At 39.6% G+C, this 16,585-nt stretch overlaps 1 protein-coding gene across 1 annotated transcript in view; it reads right to left on the reverse strand.

Annotated features, from left to right (window-relative positions):
* Positions 1-16,008, reverse strand: part of fbxl16 (F-box and leucine-rich repeat protein 16) — a 33,375-nt gene extending 17,367 nt beyond the window's left edge. The window contains exon 1 of the mRNA XM_042505651.2: positions 15,580-16,008. The gene's annotated coding sequence lies outside the window, so the exon portion shown is untranslated. The remainder of the gene's footprint in view (positions 1-15,579) is intronic.
* Between the last annotated feature and the right edge of the window lie 577 nt (positions 16,009-16,585).

Raw genomic sequence — 16,585 nt, forward strand, 5'->3', positions numbered from 1 at the left:
TTTTTAATCACGTTTTCAATTCCATTGTTTAGTACTGAAAAACAGTTTTGAAATCAACAATAACAAGGTGAAGCAATTATTACCAAACTGTCTAGATTAGGAATCACATGATAGCAAAAAACTGCATAAAGTGGGCATATCTGTAAAGGGGAGACTCATGGGTACCCACAGAAGCCATTTTTATTCAGATATCTTGAGGTCAGAGGTCAAGGCACCCCTGTGAAATGGCCATGCTGTTTTTACATTGCCAAAATGTAACCTAATTTTGGAGCATTATTCCATCCCCATAAGAAGGGGCTAGCAGCTGGTATTACATCAGGTCTTCTAGTTTCTTATGACTCTGGAATCATCACTATAGCTTTAAAACTCAGCCCAGTACAGTCTCTTAAAGATGGGAATTTTGGCTGACAATTAACACGAGTTTAATTACGGACCTAAATCACATCACAATTACCATGTTAACACTGACAGCCCTAGTTTTTATGTTAATGTCTTTATTACATTATATTTGTCAGATAGCTCACGTGATATCTGAGTAAATTGTCAATCCTTTTTGTCGAACTGTATGTATAATTTGTGCTGAAGAGTAGCTTTCAATTATAGCATATTGTATTTTTGTTAAGTATGCTGCATGACTACCCATCAAACTGAAGGCTTGTCTTATCCCCTTTTTTATTTTCTTTAGTTTTGTTTAATTCTGTTTTCTCATTGTTCTGCTCTGTCTGTACTTTTATTTTATGTCTTTGTGTCACTTTATACAATCTCTTTTGTCTATTTATATGTCCCTCCTCTTGCCTTCACTTGTACTGTAAAAAAAACTGAATGGCTGTGTTTTTTTTTTATGATGAATAGTAACAGTAATATAATTCAGTTACTACCCCAGACTCTTTTCTTTGTGGCTTATTGACCACGCATATTACTATAATAAATCAGCACTGATCTTCATCTGAATACATAGTGAAGAAAAATTGGACTTTAATGTTAAAACAGGGCCCCAATAAAACATTATGTTTAAATTTAGTGCATGAGAATAGCCCTGTTACAACACTCATTCAATATATATTTTGAGAGTGAGCAGTCCCATCTGCTCTGTAAAGGTGACTCTCCCCTGCTGAACCTCGTCAGCTAACAGCTCTGTCACTGAGCTAAACAAACTGTTCACTATGTTTCTCACACACAGCCTGGGGTTAAAGATGACCACAACAACACGTCCCCTCCAACACAGGCTTACTACAAATAGTGATGTTGGGTTTGACTGCAAAAATACCTCCGACGTGAGGCAACATGTGCTGTGAAACAGAGCTGCATGAATCACTTGGTTCTGTTTTTCCTCCGTCCATCTGAATCCAGTGATTCATGGAACTGCTGGTAAGGCTGAATTCATCACCTTCACCACCAACAGCATAAGAGTCCTCAAGCCACTCTGTCCCTCAAGGACCTTCTGACTTGGGCCATCTGTGGCTCAGGAGGTGAGGGCAAGTTGTTGTTTTGACTCTTGGCTCCTCCTGTCCCCATGTTCAAGTGTCTGAGCAAGATACCGAACCCCAGGTTGCTCCAGATGCACGCTATTGGCAGTTCTGTCACCATCAGTGTGTGAGTGAAGGAGAGAGAAAAGTGTAAAGTACTTTGTCTGTCACTGCACTGGTTCTCAAAGTATAGTGTACACTGAGGAATCTCCAAAAATATTTTTAAAAATAAAATAAATGAATTTAAAAGTATACAATGGTACCGAAATACCCTAACATATCAAATAAAGATACTTTAAGAGTAATTAAACCCACACTTTTGGCATGACTGCATCCTCCTTGGAATGAAAAAAAGTCTCAAAAATGGTGGCACGGCTGGGATGGGTGCTAGGACACGCCCACTCACCAAATTGTGCCACCTCTCAATCCACAATACCTCCCTGCTCCCTGCATACACACAAAGTTATCAATTAGTGAGAGGACGGTGTGATGGGGTGACGACAGGGGGCTGGGTTGGTGATGAAAGCAGGCCTCTGCTACCAGGATAAGGCAATAGCAAAATTCTTTTGTTGACATCCGTGTTGGTTACGGCATCCCAGAACATCAACAGTAGACACAGGAGGATACCTAGAGTGTTCTTTGTAGACACATCCAAAGCCCACATCCATGATAAGTTACAAGTGAAACTGTGATAGCAAGATAGTAAGCAGAGATAAAATGACTGATTTAAAAACACCAGTTGGAAACCATTGGGAAGAGAAGTGTTCAGGGGCAAAAAAGCTGCCGGAAAGACAATAATTCACAAAAAAAAAAAAAGGTTGTTGTTTGTTGCTCTTGAACAGTGGTCTGCAGCTTGGCCGTTGACACACCATCCACCATCTCCCCCACCTCGTGACCACAAATTCAGCTCATGTACTTTGTCACTTTAGTAACCTTGATATAAACGTACATTTTCAGTATTTTCTTTTGTGCTTGTATAATGACGGGGTCAAGATCTGAGCCTGCTGTTATGTGTAGAACAGCACTGTTAGGGTAGAAAGTTGTTAATGTGGTTCATTTCTTAGAAAAAATAATAGTGATCCCATAAAAAACAAGTCAAACACATTGTAGCTAGCACTAGATAAGTGACTGAACAAATAGAAAAATCAGCACTTGATGCAGTGCTGGAGCTCAGTCGCTGTGGTGTGTAATCCCTCTTTGTATCATGGCATTAATAATGAGATGGTGAGATAACAGTGTTATTGTGCAGCTGTGCCTGTCTGACCTTCAATGTGTCAATGAATACAGTGTTAAGTCAGCCTTCAATAACAGGCCACAGAGGTACATGTTTGCAAGATGCAAATGTTAAAATGTGATTATGCGTGGTAATGAATGGAAATGAGGAATGGAGCTGAAATGATGTAACCATACACAAAGCCCCCCCCCCCAATGTGAATGCACAATGCAGTCATTATTATTCAAGCAGGAAAAGACAGCAAACAGAAATAGTGAAAGGCTGCTGCTCAATCAACTCAATCAAGAATTTAGGCATATATTTTTACAGCTTACCGATCACTATAGGGAAGGCATGCTGTCTAAACTGTTTGTAAACAAACTTACAGTGCATCATAGACTGGAGGGCTGCACCATGAATCAGTATTATTATCTTTTTTATTATTATAATCACATGCAACGTATCACAATGTGCAATTGATGTAAATGTATTATTTTTTTAATGTTGAGTTTTGCACCTTGTTTATACTGTTATATATTATTCTTTTTGCTTTATTTATCTTGTTCATATTTTATATCCCTTTGCTGCTGTAATAATGCACATTTTCCCATTGTGGGCGAATAAAGAACAATCTTATCATATCTGAGTGGTTTAGCGAAGTATGTTGAGTGTAAAGCCAGGGTTTACCCTATTACAACCTGTCTAGATCACCATGGTAATTTATTCTGGAAAATTAACCTGGTAGCAAGCAGGTTATGTTCTGAGTTTCGGCTTAAAATCTGCTGAAAAGTGCTTTTCACAGCTTCTTTGAGTAGTGTCACTCTATAATCAGATCAATTAAACAAAACACAAAAATTCTATCTAATTGTTGATCCATTGCATAAACAGTAGAGTTTTCTACTAAGCTTACTATACACAGGGACCTACAGTTTATCAGTGATGCAAAAAATCTGATCAAGAACATAGTTTTATTTTATTTACATGGCTGTTGTTGCTCTCATTTAACTACTGAAATCTGACAAGTTGATGCTATATACATAAAACCGAACATTATATACATTTCAACAGTGCTCCTATTAAATAGTCCAGCTCCCAAATACAGATGTATCATGTCAGAGAGACTTTATTTTGGAAAACCCCTTCAATGTGACTCAGAGATGCAACAATGTCCCCTTTAAAGCATGTAGGAGGACATAACCTCAAAGGCAGTGCCTGCAATTTTCCATAAAATGGAAAGACGAATAAGGGATGTTTGACACTCTGCTTCGACAAAGTGCAAGGACAGCTGGCTGTGACAGGACAAGTCCTGAGGGAGAGGACTGGAGTAAACATGGTGAAAAGCTGTTCTAATACAGCAGTAAAGTTGTCTTTGGATAAACCAAAAGGCGTGTGAAATGTGAAAAGTTTTGACAGGGGGCAGCCGACATTCAATTCTGACCCCGGGGCCCTTTATACTGTAAACTCGGACTTATCAGTCTCATTGTTAAGAAGCAGAAAAACACATTGATTTTAGTCTGAATTCTTTCCAAATCTGCAATAAGTTAGTCTGGACAGTTAAACCCACATATGTGGTTAAAACTGGACATTAAGCTGTCAGAGAAAAACTGTGCTTCCCTCGGGCTTGAATCAGGCTGGACTGTCCCTGATTTCTTCATTTATTTATTTATAAATTAAAATGACATGAACTATCTCGTGCTTAACCCTTTGAAACCTGGATAGCCATCAGTTTTCCTGTGCTGGGTTCAGACACCTTTCACAAACTTTTTGACGCTTTGAAACCAAAGCAAATTGGTTTGATTTCTTTCTAAAACATCAGGATAAAGGCAATGACCAATTTGGCAAGACATGTCCCTAAAGATGCAGAGAATAACTACCTAAAATTTAGTTTTAGGGGAGGGGGAGGGGAAGATTATTAGACAACTATCCAAATTTGTTTTTTCAGCACTCTTTTGGGTCTTGTTTATTGTATATTTTCAAGTAATTTCATGTGTCCTTTTTTTTAAACTAGTTTTTTTGCTAATTATTGGGCTACATCTTGTTAAGTTGATGTTGCCATCTCCCTGTCTTTTTTGAAAGATATCAAATCAATTTACTTAGGTTACAAAGGGTTAAATGGTACTTTGGCAGGAGTTTTACTTGACTGAATCAAGAGGGAGAGAGAGAGAGAGAAATAAAGAGAGAGAGAAAGTGATGAAGCAGCTGAGCATGGTGAGAAGAGAGAGAGAAAGCACATGCAAGGGAGGGATGGCAGTATTTGCTTCTGCCTCCCCAGCAGTGGGAGAGATGTGCGTAACATGCAGCAGAGAGTGGTGATCATCATCTGCATGCTACATCACCATGAGTCGCCGTGCATACTACAGCCACTGAGGGGCGCCGCATGCTTTGCTGAACCTGTCATGCACAAGATGACAAACTAACAGAAGGAAGAGAAGAAGTGGTGCCAGGAAACACGCCAGCCCTTTGCATGTTATACATGTTTTGCTTTTTTTTCTATGGATTTTTGGAGGGCTTTTTTGCCTTTATTTGATAGGACAGTTAGGCATCAAAGGGGGAGAGAGAGGGGATGACATGAAGCAAAGGCCCGAGGCCAGAATCGAACCTGCAGCCACTGCAAGGAAGTATCCTTTGTATATGGGGTGCCTGCTCCACCAACTGAGCCACTGGGCATCCCATGTAACACATGTTTTCATATTAAAAAAACAAAAAACTGATGCTCAGGTAGAGCTTGGACAGAAACTGTGGGTTCATGTGGGTAGGGCCTGATTGTTTGGACCTGATCAGAGTTCTACAGTCCAGATATGAGTGGAGTCCTGCAAGGTTCAACACTCCAACCAGTGGTGGCTACTCGCTCTGCTGCCATTCAGCTAAACGGCTCTTGATTCGAGGAATAATAGTGCCATGTGACACACATGCAAGTTTCTTAAACATCCTGTTAAAAAGCAAACAGCAGTACCTATTTGTTGAAAAATCCAGCTGTGCTTTCCTGCTTTCTTTCTGTAGCAAATTGTTCCACTATCATGACTTCAGTATGAGTCACTGTACTATAAATGATCTCTGCAGCGCACTCTTTCTGTTCCATCACATAAAGAAAGTCAATATTTGTATGCATTTACCTGGAACAGACGTCTTTTTACTGCTGTAAGATTACCCCAAGAGTACACTGAGTAATGATGTTGAGACATCTCTGAGTTCATCATGCCCTACATACAGTAACTACCTCAAAGATCTGTTTTACAGTAGGACAGTTTATTCTGATACAAAATGTGGATGATTTATTTTTGGCCTCTGCTTCTAGTTGTCAGACTGACACAGTGGTCCTTCAAAGGGTTTGACTGTGACGGGTCATCAGGCCTCATTACAGAAGGCTCCGCCAAAACATTCTCATCCCAAGTCGTCACATATTGCTGCTTTGCAGTGGACTTCTGTGTCTATATATTACACTTTAGGTATCCTTCTGCTGACATTACAGGATGCAACTTCCAGGATGTCAACACAAGCACATGGTGGGATTATGCTGTACGTGGTTATGTTTAGGCAGCAAAAGTGCATGGCAACCGATGACGAGACGCCAGCAGATACATATGCTGACACGCATGTTCAGGTTTAGAGGATGGAGGCACATAGTAATGTGTAGAAAAAAAACATCACATTGTTTGTTGGATCCATCCACCACACCTCTCACCCGCCGTATCAGGACCTTCATGCTCAATAAATAACATTGTTACCGTCAGCGTTTTAACCTGATACAGTTCAAAGGTGTACCATGCAGACACAACGGGTTCTGCCCGGCCACGTTCTCAACTGAGTGTGTCTCAATATCATACTGCTGCAGCAGGTGCTGTGCAGAAGTCTCTTCATCCACCTGCATATAGCACACGTTCTCATTGCAAACTCTGTAAATACATCCACTCTGTCAGTGCTTTTGGCATATGAGAGTGACACCAAAAGCCTCCTTTGGCGTCTAACTGGGATGCAGCTGGCTGGCGTCAGTTAAGAACATGCTCGGCAGAGCCGGTGGCATTGTTTTTATATGCAGGCGGACATTAACGTACATGGACGGCATCACTTGAGAGCACAGACAGACAAAACCAGTTGCGTGTGCATGAAACGCTGAAGGACAGCATCAGGTTACAACGCCGCTGGCAACATAGGTGATATAAGGTGCATGAGTGCACTTATAGGGCAGGTGGGTGGGGAGGTGGATGGGTCCCACAAACAATTGACTTTCATTGGAAAGTCTGGAGTTCACTTCTCCTGTGGATTTGAGTTTTTTTCTTCACCTTATCATGTGTCTCCTTTGTCTGAACCATTTGTTACTTTGTTGCCTAATTCTTACCATTGTGACTGTTTTATAAAATTAAGGACCATGCTGTGTCACTCCACCATGTGCCTTTGTTGACATCACCTTAATGGCATCCCGGAGCGTAAAACAGTTGATGCAGAACACCTAAAATGTCATAAGTAGACACAGAAGGTCACTGACAGAGCGGCACCATTTGGAATGAAAACATGTTGGCTTATGATGACACCACTAACAGTTCTGTTTAGCCACATTCCTGACGCTGTCCATTGGCGTATACTGCAGGTGTGAAAAGTAGCTTTCGGCGTCGAGTTTTTACACCAAAAGCACTGCAAAAATGGCTGTATTTGATGACTTTGGAATGAGAACAGCTGGCTCAGCTGTTATAAAATGTCATCTTGTATTGGGCACACACATTATCAGGTTCTTGAAGAGTATAGAGTAAAGGCCATATTAGAAATACCCAAACCCACAAATATTTCACACATGAAGACATTTTTAGCAATAACTGATTATTTATTTCCATCAGTAGATTATGGAATAGGAGAGATATCAAAGCCCTCAACATGTAGTCACCCTTTACCAGGTGATAAGCACAGGAGTCATGTAATGTGCACTGAAACAGCTTTACTGTTAGCTTTAAAGCAAAGACCAGAATGCATGCTAATACGTACACCTAAACTCTGGTTTGTAGTTTTAATATACCTGCATGAATTTCCCAGCAACCACTTGTCACTGAGGAGAATATGGTCAAAACTCAAAACTAGTAGTTTGTTCATCAACTAGTTCAACTATTGCACCGCCAAATTAAAATTTGGCATTATTTCAAGTGAGAAAATAGTATTCTAAAAAATCAAATTGGTGGTCAGTTCATCATAATAGAGCTTACTTGAATATTTGTTCTAGTGAAAGCTTCTGATTCCACTGTAGAATGTTAAATAGATGATATAATTCTGATATCACAACTTAATTCTTGACCTTGGACAAAACAGCCTTAACTCAAGGTTGTTTATGGCATCATCAGGAGATGTAGTGTGCAATGTTTCATGTAATTGTTATTCTGACTTTCCATTTTTCTCATCAGTTCAAGAGCTTCTCTTCCATGTTGGCTCAAAAGTTGTCTTAAAACTTGTCAGGCTTAAAGGGCGCCTCCATGGCATGAAGCTGCGAACCATACCCAGCTTGAGGCAGACTGAACATTGATGCCATTGCTCATCTCTCTGCATTTCCATGTCCCTACTCTATACTGTCAGCATCTCTAATAAAAGCATACAAATGCTTACAAAACGGTTTGGCTCAAACTATAATTCCTTTAGAAGATCAACTTTAGTCTCATGAGGCGGTTGTCAATTACAGATTTGCACAAAACTTTAGCGATATTTTCGAAATGATGATTAAGCACAATTGCGAGATAACTGCTGTTTTACTGAGTGATGTTATGCAACTTCTCTCACAATGTTATGCAATTGAACCTTTCTTGATAACCAAGAAGCATGGTGATGGATGTTTTCAAAACATTAGCAGCTTTATTTCTATTGCAGCCACCACACTAGCCGTCATTATTTCCAATCCAAAGAAAGACAAGTCCCTTATACGTGGGAGTGGCCACGTATGAGGGATTTCTAGGAGGTGATAGTCCATGATTTCACAGAGGAATTCTGGATTCAAAAGTTCTAGATGATCTGCTCAACTTTTGAAAAGTTATGTGATGCAGTACTACCTCTTGTAGCTCCTGCTGCATCATGAGGGAGCCAGTTCCTACTGATAAGCACATAACCAAAGCTATTTATAAACTGTGACTCTTTGTTGAGCATCATGTGACCTGTAAAGCGAAAAAATATAATAATTTAAAAATATTGCTTTTTCAACTCAGCTGAAATATCATTCAAGCGTAAAAACATTTTTCGATAAATGGGAGTTTTTTTTTAACTGACGTGTCTCCACAAGGTCCATGTTTTTATTGGACAGTTAATGTTCTAGAATCGGCTGTCTTCTTGGACTATTGACTCCTATATGCAGTAATCATTAATAAAACCCATAAAATAATGAAAACACACACAACTACTGTAGTGACATAGTTTGTTTTTTAATGTATATTTAACAGTGAGGACACCAGGTGGACAGACGTGCTGATGTGTCATAACCGAAATCCAACTGACCTGGTTTCAGATAGAACTCTGTTGTCTCTTATGAATTACTAGGTCCTCCTTTTCTTAAAGTATTGAACAATCAAGTTCCATTTTACAAAAAAAATGAGGTTGAACTTTGCTCACTCTGTTTTCAGAAAGGTCTACAACAACATGTTATAATAACTGCTACAAATGCATAATGGGAGAGGAGTGACTCACTGTGCATTCCAGTACCCACACTATCATACTATATAGTATGGAAAAAAAAGATTTAGTATGTCCTTATACATAGAATGTGAAATGCAGTATGCAAAAAATACCAGGATGTGCTACTACATGCGGTAGGATTTTGCAGTATGCAAACCAGCATGCTTTTCTGGCTACTCTGACCCACAATCCTCTGCACAGTGAAAGATTTGTCACACCAACTGAGCAGCAAACAGATGACAGCTCATCGACAGCTGACAGTGCATTCGAGTGACTGATGACCAGTCAAATGAACTATTCATTTTATAAGTGAACCAAATAATCAGAGATTACCAACAAAAAAATTGAGATGGAAGATAGAGAAATGCATATATAGGTTAATGGGTGTGTGCAGTTATCAGCAAAAACAAACAAAAGTGTCTGTAAAGATTATCATGCTGAAAAAAAACGTGGAAGTATCATAAAACTGTATTCTTCACAGAGCTTATGTGTAACCCCCCACACCAGCAGCAGACAAATTTATAAGCAAATACTTAAGAATTTGCCGTTCACAGAGTTCCACAAAGTTTATAACGCATCCCCCATCACTCATCAATGACTTGTTAAAGGGAGTCTGGTTCTTCCTCTCTGGGTGACTGTACTGCAGTTACTGTACTCTTTAGACTGTGCCCCAAATACATCAAATCAACCCATGTGTCACAGAATACATGCTCTTCTCTGACTCAGTCTAAGAGGTCAGCCTCAGGGTCGGTGTGAAAGAGTAGGCAGTCTGAGTGAGTGCACAGCACAGACCAGATATTAAGCACCCGGGGGCCCGTTTTTAAGAGCTAGCGTGGGGCCCTGCCAACCAAACATGTGATCGTTTTTCTAAGATATATTACTGTGCTGTATATGAAACTATCCCACAGTAAAGAAGTTCAAATGTGCTCCACCTCAATCACCTGTAACACGAAAATGCAGCTTGTGTGTTTAAAATTATAAGTGACAGTATAATCCTCCAATAATATGATATAAATATATATTTACATCACATGCAGTTTAAGAGAGGAGCCATTCTACTTTTAATTGAATGATTCAAGTACTTGCTGTCAGTGAAATCTTGAATGTCAGACTTTCACTTGTAACAAGAGTGATTGTACAGAGCGGTAAATGATCGCAGCACTTCCTTCACCACTGCTTGGGTCTTGAGGAGCTGCATTATTCATAGACAAACTGAAACCTACACTCTAGCAACTTTACTCCTTGTAGTGACTCTCTCCCATTCAAAAATAAAAAAGTCACTTGGTTGCTTGTTGGCATTTGTTTGACGCGTGAATGAAAATGAAATGTCCAATGTGTTCCAAAACTAATGTAGATTTATTCGCTCCAGTTAACAACAAACGTAACGTAAATATAATAACAAAAAATAAAGTGAGCCAAATATCCACTTATTTTCCATTAAAGTCAGATTTTACCACAAAAAAACTCCACGATTTTTTCCTCTTATTCACGTTCTAAAACTGTTTGCTCCTACCCTCAAGCAACACCTGAGTCCATTCATTCACTGATTAAATAAACTCTGACCCGAGGACCAGCAGCCAACTGGCACACTGCGCCCCCAAGTGGTGGTAGAAAAGCAAACAAAGAAAAACAACAAAAACATCAAGAGAAATCAAACCACAAACAAAATGGCTCTTACACTCCTAATTTCTCCTCTGCGTCAATCGCTAACACCTGTGCACTCTGAGCTCGTCCACCGTCACTCTCTCTCCGTCTTTCCACCACAAACCCCCCTGCTGAAAAAAACCAGCTAAAAACCAGCTTGTATTGGTAGTTGTTTTTTCAATACGTTTATTGTTATCATATCTTGTCATACATAAGCATTATTATTTAACCTGTGTAGTGATGACAATATATATATATATATAAATTAAATATATAATTTTTTTTCTTTTTTACATAAACAGTGATATATTAGGTGCATCACCCAGTGATAGCCTCATCTTAATAATAGACACTATGACAACCAATTGACATAAGTAATTGCACAATTTACAGGAGGTTTAAATTATTATTTTGACCTCACACTTCACATCTTTGAAAATCTACCTTCTGTATTTCATAAATTCATGTTTTTCCTCTATCAGGCATGGACAGCTAAGACAGAACAAACAATACAATTAATCAACTGTTCACAAGAAAAGACAAAAAAAGAAGGGAAAAAAAGAACAAGAACAGAGAATACAGAGCCTCATTCAAGGTAAGGCTCATGTAGTGCTCCCCTAAATGACTGTCAGCCCTAACATGAAGAACCACAATCCAGTGATTTCAGTTCATTACTCTTTAAAAATATTATCATACACTGACCACTTAGACCATCTTTTTTTCAAATAGTTTCAAGTTTCCCCTCATTCTATAAGTGAAGTTTTCCATTTGATGTATTAACTGAACCATTTCTCTCCATTTATATATTGAGGGACAAGTTGGTAGTTGTTTTTAGTTGGTTTTAGCTGGTCTAGTATGGTTTTAGTCCTGACCCAGTTCTCGCTGGTCTTTGATGGTTTAGCTGGCCACCAGCCGGACATGCTGGTATGACCAGCCTATCAAGCTGCACACAATTATGCGTATCCCATGAGAGTAGACAGATTTATGCCCTTTGCTTTTTTATACTTCCCCCTAATGACACTGTAATTCCTCCATACTCAAGGACATTGATATGGTTTCAGTTTTACAGGAATGTCCCAAGAATTCTAAGAAGAAAAGAAAAAAAATGAGGAAAGAGGTTTGAAAAACTTTTATAAGCTTTTATTGTGAAGCATTAAAGTATGGAAATGTTGGGTTTTGATAAGCAGTGACTTATCATGACCCCTGTATGGCTGTAAGCAGAAACATCAAACAAAGGTATGAAAGCACTGAGAGCTGGACACACATCCCGGATACGAGCGTTGCCATCTTGTGAGGGTGATGTCATTGGGAGCTCTGCATCTGTGCTGTAGCGATATCAGTGATGGGGGAGTTCCCGCCCAAACACCTGTTTGACCAGTCATGAGCAGCTCCATTAAATGCTAGTGCATGGATTGGCTGTCACGGCTGTCAGTTATGGCGGAAAAGCCCCCTTTTGTGTAATTTAATAACTTGTTAAAACCAAACTTAAAACAAACACTTGAACAAACATCCAAGAGATGACAACTACTTTAGAGACAGAAACCATCTTTGAGAAAAATTTATTTGGTGTGTACTTTGACTTATTAGTTCAGCCTATGACCATTCACTAACATGGAGAGGCGGGTCTTAAGACCTGCACTGCAGTCAGACACCAGGGGGCAATCCAGACTGAATAGGCTCACTTTGGGGGAGCTGTCATGTCCTCCATCTTTATATACAGTCTATGGGTGCAACATGGAGATTTCCATAAACGAGGCCTTGCTTCCTATAGCTAACGAAAACGCAACGATTCTTATTTTCAGGTGATTATACACCAATTAAACATGTATTCCAGTGTATCCCTCTAAATCCCACACACTAGATCTTTAAGTAGCCTGTGTTTCTATTTCTTTTGAGAGGAATTCCCAGGGTTGGGTTGCAGAAAGCGTACATTAAAAATGGTCCCTGCAACGCGTTTTCATCTACATATTAAGCTCCAGGTGTCCTTCTGCTTTTTACATTCCAGGATGCCGCTACCATGATGTCAACAAACACACATGCTGGCATGGATGGTTAGAACAAGGAGAAGGAGGCACATGGTAAGGTGTAGAAAAAAACTTCATGTTCAGATGGGAAGCAAACACCGGACTCCAGAACGAAGGTCCAGGATTAGTTGTACCCATCCACCACCCCTCCCGCCCACCCTAAAGGCACCCATGCACTCCTTATATTACATTGTTAGCAGCAGTGTTTCCACCTGATGCCATCCTGCTGCATTTCATGCACATGCGCCAGGTTCCTTTGGCCATGTTCCTTTGGCCACGTTCTCAAGTGATGTAGCAGGTGCTCTCCAGTTGTGTTCTCACCCTACGCTCTCCATTTCATACGGAGGTGAAAAACGGCTTTTGGCTTTTTTCTTACGCCAAAAGCACTGTCAAAACAGCGGTATTTTAGGTGTTTGGTTTGTGAATGAGCTGCTCCTCCACTCTGATAAAGAATAACCCCCAAACCAACTTTTTTTCCAGTTGAAAAGCAAAATATATGGCTATTAAGTGTGGTCGTTAATTTTTTTTAAGGTCCAGCTCTTGATGTTTGAGTGAAAAGTATTGAAAGTCTACGGCCCCTGTTTGCACACTAATTAGTAGCCTGAATTTGCACCTAAAGATTGCTTGTACTAAGCATTCAGCAGTTTTTATCTTCATTTGAAGTAGTCTCACATTTCTACTGTTTGTCCCTGTGATTTGTCTAGTTTGTTGCATAATGTAATTATGATAAATGTGTTTGTGTACCTGCTGCAACCAAATTAAATGAAATCATGAAGTCTGACTTGACTTGATCGGGCTTGGAGACTACAGGTCTATATGTAGGCCTCTTACAGAAGCCCTGAGTTACAGGCCTACAGGGGTGGAATTTGAAAGAGTTACAGAGCAGAACCAAACAGTAATCTCTAATGAATGACAGTATGGGATGTGTAGCACCCACATGCCCCCCAAGGCACCACCAGTGGGCCGGTCACTACAAAGTTATGCTTTGCAGTCTGACACTGGTCAAACCCACAGGAAATCTACAGGAGATCCTGAAACACAGAGATGACTCCCAGCCTTAACACCACTTATGGGAAAAGGGGACATTATATTAAGTGGCTACATAAAGATCATTAACCCTCTGAAACCTGGCAAATTGTTTTGATTTCTTTCAAAAACATAACATACTAGTGGTATCACTGTTGCCGGTATGAACAATTTTGCAACATATACTTCTAGTTTATTTTTGACTTGATTTTATCTCTTTCCCACTTAAATGTTAAAAATAGAAAGAGATGTAAGCATGCTGTGTTGTATGCTATACACAAATTCCAATTCCAATAAAAAAAAACAAAAAAACAACAACATAACAACACATGGCCCAAAAATTGGCAAAAAAAAGTTATAAAAAGAATGAAATGTAATGAAAAAAATATTAATTTATTTTAAAATATTTTTAGTTCATAATTTTATAATTATTGCAATTATCCATATAGTTTTCTGGATATTTTTCCATTTTATTATTATTTTTTAAATAATTTTCTAATAATCCTTTGCCCTTTAAAAAAAAGGTAACATTTCTTGCAATTTGTGGGACATTGCCTGCCAAGTTGGTCATTTCCTGTCCACACATTTTCAAAATAAATCAAACCAATTTGCTAGGTTTTTAAAAGTTTATACTTGTGAAAGGCATGTGAAGAGATACTTGTGAAAAGCATAACAACATAACAAAACATGGCCCCAAAATTGGCAAAAATAAACAAATAAATAAATAAACATAGCAAAATAAAAATACAAAAAAATTACCCGAAGATAAAAAAAAGTAAAAAAAATAAATGAATTAATTAAAAAAATACAAGAAATGATCCAACAAAAAAGTTCTGAAAATGTGTATTTATTTTATACATGCAATTACTTTTTTCTGCAACATAATTTTAAATATGAAATTATTATAGTTATAAATAGAGTTTTCTGGGTATTTTTCCGTATTTTTGGGGATTATTTTCTAATAATCCTTTCTCTTTTATTTTTGTCAAAAGAAATCAAACAATTTGCTCAGTTTTCAAAAGTTTAAATACGTAAATGTTAAAAGGTAACACCAGAAAAGTGATCTGGGTCCAGGTTTCAGAGGGCTGATTATAATCTTCCACGCATCATGCAGCTCACAGTGACTGAGGAAAAAAGCTGACAGAGCATCAGAACCACAGAAAACACCTGGATAGAAAAAAAGGGTCTGAAATGAAAAGAAATCACACTGCTGCACAAACCAGAACGAAAGAGGTTGCGTCACCGGGAGACGCTGACGTCATTGTGTTTGTTAATAATACGCAGCTCGATGCGGCTGATCAGCTCCGTCTCCCAAAGGCCCCACCGTGCACACAAAGAGCAGGAACACCCAGCGCCATGCACCCTCAGCACCCCGCACCCTCCGCAGTCTCCTCCGCCTCGTCTGCGCGCGGCAGCCTGACTGCAGTGTGGATGCTGCTGCTGCTGCCATAACCCAACACCCTATCATCCATCACAAACACACACACACACACACACACACACATCCTGCACCCATGGACGCATCCTCCTCATCCGGCCTTTTTTTTCTTCCTCTCTCAGCATCCCTTACCTCTCAGATGAAAATTCACACGGAGCATTAATCCATGATCGGCGCGCTGTTCTCTGCCTCTCGATCACGTTTCTCCCAACGTTGCGGCGCAGAGAGAGCGAAATAAATAATTATTAGAGAGGCAGCCCTGCCCGTTATGTCCTATCGGGAGGCGAGAGATGCGCCCACCGAGCCCATAGATACACGAAGAGCAGCCGGGTCCAAAATCACCAAGAGTCCGGGAGAAGCGACCCACAGCCTCCGCTGCCTAAAGGCGCTCGAATCGAAAGCGAATATATCCAATATGTTATGTTTTCGATCGCCTAGTCCTCCTCCACAACAGAGTGGCCCTCTCTCTGTCTCGTAATTTCTCCTCCACACACACTCACACACACACACACACACGCGCAGAGCGGAGCAGCTCTGTCTCATTTAAAGAGATAGGATAGGGCAGCTGGAGCGGAGCTGTGCACAGAGCCACTCTGTCTGCTTCTTATGTAACCCGAGCAGCCGCGTGTGACTGTTCTTGCAGCCCAGACGCACTCATACTGTAAATGAAGCGCTCTTTGCTGCTTTACCTACGTGCACGTGTGTGTGCAACACTGTGCATGCACAGGGTCTCTTAGGGGTTAAATGCAGCCTATTAAGGGCCCCTCTTCTCATTACTCTAGAAATGTAGGGCCTAACAGGTTACAGACTACTAGTAACCTCGTTCAAATGTAAAGTAAAAAGTGATGTATTTATTTTTTTGATTACTTAACTTGCAACTTTTGATTACTTTTTGACTTATGGTGGAATGTACATTTACTCAAGTGAGGCTTGCAGAACCAGCAGCTTCTCTGAAATCACTTCTTAAAACTCACTTGTACGCCTTTATGTGATGTAACAATTATTTATTTATTTACCCAGCTAGTAATTTGTGGTTCTGAAAATGTTCTGAGAACGGTACAATGCATGCAATGCAATGTTTTTTGTAAACATCAATATATATATATATATATATATATATATATATATATATATATAT

This window comes from Plectropomus leopardus, chromosome 18 (genome assembly GCF_026936395.1).
Source record: "Plectropomus leopardus strain MGB_pleo_1.0 chromosome 18, ASM2693639v1, whole genome shotgun sequence".
Taxonomy (NCBI): Eukaryota; Metazoa; Chordata; class Actinopteri; order Perciformes; family Serranidae; genus Plectropomus; species Plectropomus leopardus.